Here is a 4,972-nt window from a genome sequence, read left to right as displayed (position 1 = left end):
TTTGCCAAAGAATTTGCTTTATTCAAAGTTCATGTAAAAAACTGGTTCTAACCAATGTTTGGCTGCGAGACCCGTGCAAACCCTGCCACAGCCTTCAGTTGTCTTCCTCACCTTTCATATTAATCCATTCTATAAATAAAAAAGGACTGGCTCTTGCGTGCCTCTGAAGAGATAAGTGAAATATGTATAATGAAATAATTGAAATATACATAAAATGGAATAAAGAAGGTCTCAGTGGGTCATAGAAGTTTTTTTTAAAAACATCTGAAGTCTACCAGGTAAAAACAATACATTTACTTCTGTTGATTTTTGATTTTTCAGGAAGTGGGATGCATTTCTAGAAACCCTGTCATTTTAAAGTTATTTTGTCGCTAAGGTCAACCTTACTGTCTTACAGGTGAAATCCTGCCAACCCAGACATTGGAAATAATGAGGAAATTAGCCACAGGGATAATCTGAGAAAGGAATGAAAGAAATGTTAATGTCTTTTGGAAAACTCCAGCTGAAATGCCACACTGATAGGAAAAATGTTTCAAGCGTTATAACAGCTGATGTCAAATTTGGTTGGAATCTGGTTCAGCGAAGATAGGACAGAAGGACAAATGGGAACTGATATTTTTTAAAGAAGGGGAAGCCACAGCTTTGTGGATCTCTTCTAGGTGAGCATGAAACAAACTTTCCTGAGCATGTTTTTTCCAGGCGCTGGATGAAATGATAGAAAATTCATCTTTAGTGTCTATTTCAGACTCCCATTTCTTAAGAACAGACATGTTGGAATGTATACAAGATTTTATAATGAAGAAGTAAATAATAATCCTTATCCTTGTAGATATTAAATTATATGACAAAGACTTAAATTTGGAGAAGGTCTTTTTATCAGAAAGTAATTTATGATTTTCATTGCATTCCTGGTAGATATTAAATTATATGACAAAGACTTAATTTTTGTAGAAGGTTTATGATTTTCATTGCATTCCTACCCAACAAATGTTCACACACTATTACTAAGGCTGGAAATGCTCCATATAGTATGGAATATTATTTTTTTGCTATGAAATGCATGGCAACTTACCAATATTAAGTATGACTTCCCTAAAATAGAGTATGATTTTTGTAAGAAGAAAAGCACCATTTTCCACCAGTTGCTCTGAAGTTTTTGTTTTATTTTTAAAAAATTAGACCACTTTATAAAATTTAAAACTGAAATGTTGGTCTCCCCACCTCCCAAAGCACATCCCCATGCTTATCCCTGGACAAGATCATGCCTGTGTCAGATAAAACTGTGACCTATGATAGAGATAAATTTAGAAAAGTGTCTAAAATTTCTTTTTAGGGTGAAAATAACTGAGATGATAGACAAACTTCTACCTCTATTTTTAGAAAAGTGTCTAAAATTTCTTTTTAGGGAGAAAATAACTGAGATGATAGAAAAACTTCTACCTCTAATTTTTTTTACATCGTTTTGTCACATTTTACACCCTTGCATCACCTTGCTGTGATGTTATAGGCTCTGTTCTGCTTACAAGGCTGTAAGAGTACTTCCCCCAGGCTGACTGACAACACAGCAAAATCCAGTGCAACGTGAAGATTACTGATGTACATCACCCTGGTAAAACAAGATCAGCTGAGCTGCACCCAGCAATGAACGGCTTCTGAATATTGGTCTTGTACACCAGGACAACTCTTTTATCTTCTGCACAGCTAAGCAGCTTGCCTAGCCCCTCCACCAGGGATGTTTGTTTGGATTAATTAGTTAACATTAGAAAGGGACGTGTCCTACTCATCACAAGGTCTTGCTGTGACTGTTCATCAGGGTATGATGTGCGTGGCAAAAGGCAGCTTTTCTGTGCTGAAAGTTAAGCTGAAATTAAGCCCACTCCCTGCTTCTGTCACCTTGTATGAATGTCAGGAGCAGGTTCCTGGTTCATAACCTTTTTGCCCTCTTGAAAATATAAAACATAAACCACCCTCTGATAAGCAGCGATAGCGCTTTTTGCAAGGGAGTTGTAAAACAGATAAGGCAGCTAAGAAACCTGACTTAAAGTGTTCTCTCTGGCTCAAGGGAAGTTCCTGCTCCCTGCACACAGAATCAGTCTGTAGGAGACAGAATAACAGCAGCCCAGTGAAGGTGTGAGGGTACGGATCCCCTTGCACAATCACTGCAAGCTGGAAGTGACAAGAAGGAACAGAACTGTGGTTTTAGTTCATTATTTTCTGACTCCTCTAACCAATCTGTAATGCTCCCCCTGGCCATTTATGGCCCCTTTGGTGGAGGAAGGCATTTTATCTCTCTCTGTTAGTGGTTATACCCAGTTATCTGCCTGCCACTGTATAAACTTCCAGTCTATTTGCTAGTAATTTGTTATCAAAAGTTTTAAGTCTAATTTGATCCTGATAACTGTCACATTAAATGGAGATGAGACTTAGTAGCAAAGTTCAGACCAAACATTGGTCAAACCAGTCACCAAATATATCCCGTCTGCATACCCCACACCACCCCATAACCCCTGAGAGCCTTGTGGCCAGAGGGACACTTCATACCCCAAAATTTCACTTGTCTATTTCAAATTAAATTTTAACTATCACTTTCCAGATTTTGATGCTTGATTTTGTAGCTGGGGCTCAATGCTAGGGCTCAGTATGTCTTGGCTGGGTTTACTTTACTATGGTTGACTTCATCGACTGTCTACTCAGACACTGTTCCCCAGGTTCTTGATATAAAATAAGGGACATAAAAGGTTTTGCTGCTTTGGTAGGAAGCTGAAACCCAGCCGATAATGTAATGCTTGCAAAACATCGTTACTCTCAGATGACAGTCATTATCAAAACTCAAGATACTGGTAATTTAGTAATAACAGCTCCAAGAATAAAATTGTTCCCTCTGTGAGGGGGTAATGGATGAACACCCAGTGTGGTCAGAGAGGGGAGGGAAACGTCTGCATCTTCCTTTGATGCTGAGGGATTTTTTCGGTTTGCTGTGTTCTAAGAGAGCCAAGATTGTGTCTCCAACTGCCCTTTCTCACCAGTGGCACGCAGAGCTGCAGCAAGGGCACCTGTCCTCAGTAACCTCCACGAGGCATAAGGCAGGGACAAGCACAGCCCAGCCTTGCCAGGAACCGGCCCAGAAAGCTGCTGGTGAGGCTGGTGGTGGCAGAAAGGAGGAGTTATTTGAGGTTGAGGACAGAGGGGAGAAAGAATAGCCCCAGGAATTAGAGCAGGAGCTACCCTGGTTGCCACGGTGCCTTTCTATAGGGTTGTTTATTGCTATACAGCATGCAACAGAGGGCACGTCTTTTATAGCGGGAGGTAAACAGGAATGACCTCAGCGCAGGGCTTCAAGCTTTTTAATTAGATTGCCCTTCACAGTTTTATCCCATGTTTCAGCGAGAGCCCGGGCTGCAAGTGCTGGTTGCTGCAAAGTCAGGCTGAGCATGTTGGTACATGTGCGTGTCCTTGCATACTGATAATTCACCAATTTGTTCAGCTTTTTCTTAACAGTGTTTCCGCTGGTGTGTCCCGGCTCTTTCACTGTCCTGGCAGGGTTGTTGCTGAGGTAAGAAACAGCTTTAGCTACTAAGGATACTTTTCCTTCTCTTTTAAATAAATCGCTCAACATAAAAGAGAGCATATGAAGAAGGCATTTCATATTTCATATAATGCAATATTAGCTCTCTCACTTTCCTTTTTTTTTTTTGCTTTTACTGCCTATCATTTTGTAGCCTTTAAAGCGATTGTGATTCAGACCCTGATAACCTGTTCAGTATCAGACACATGTCCAACTTTTCTGTTTGTACAACCTGGGCATTTTTTGCATTCTCACAGCACTCCTGTGGATCAGGAAAGCTATATTTCATAAATAGAAAAATGCTTAATAACTTCAATAATTATTTTTTTTTTCCCAATAAATGGGGGGAGAAAATTATCTGCCCAAAGTCATGCGAGTTAGTGTAAGAGAGCTAAGAAAGAAAACAAATCCTAACTTTCTAGACCATGTCATCTCTAACAATTGTTTTCTAAAAGATTCAGAGCAGAATTCCTATTAAAAGCCCAGGGAAATGACAAAATAACAGGAATAAGGGATCTAACATAAGGAAGGTTTTGTGGAGGAACAGTTTAATTCTCCACGTTCACTTCCTTGAATCAAGGTTGAATTAACCACTCCAATGTCTGCTTTGCCTCTCTTATGAACCCTTTAGCTTCTGCTGAAAGAACTTCAGTTTGGATTAATTCAGGCTATGCACATAAAAGCAGATGCTGGTAATACAATTACACTCTTTAATTTCCACGTTCATATCTGCTGTACTCTAAGTTTCAAACACTATCTTAAGGAAGCTACTTTGAACCTTCCTTTTGCAATGCTTTTAGGAAAGCTTTTGGAGTGTGGTATTTTGAAGACTATAAAAATAATCTAGCCATTTGGAGAATCTTTTAAAATAAAAGTATGTATCAAAAAGCCATTGACTTTTTGTAGCTATATAAAAATTAATTTGCCCACAAAATAATTTGAAACAGATTTTTAAAACTTCCCTGAATGCTACATTTAGTGCAAGGTGCTCTTCCTACTGAAATCCATGGGAAGAAATTCCTTCTTTGTGGAGGTGACAACCACCAGGAAATAACCTGAGCTCTACTCAACACCATATTGATGCTATCATGGCATCAGTGTTTTAGAATTATTCACGGTTTCTCACTCCTACTATTCATCTATATGGAATTTTAAAGTTATAACTGTCACTGTGACACTTAGAAATAAAGCAAAGGAAAATGAGCTAGAGATCTCTCCTTGACTCTCTACTCATCTTGCAACTCTTCCTTGCCAGTTATGGTGGCAATATTAAGCTACATTGGTGTAGACAAATTTCATTATTTTATTTGGTTGTATTAAATGTGCCTTAATGCGTAGTAGGATAAGTCTTGCTGGTGACACTGAAGTCTTTCTTCTTCAATGAAGACATTTTAATGGGGACATCAG

This window comes from Calidris pugnax, unplaced genomic scaffold (assembly GCF_001431845.1).
Source record: "Calidris pugnax isolate Ruff unplaced genomic scaffold, ASM143184v1 scaffold11, whole genome shotgun sequence".
Classification (NCBI taxonomy): Eukaryota; Metazoa; Chordata; class Aves; order Charadriiformes; family Scolopacidae; genus Calidris; species Calidris pugnax.
This window is presented reverse-complemented; position numbering follows the sequence as displayed.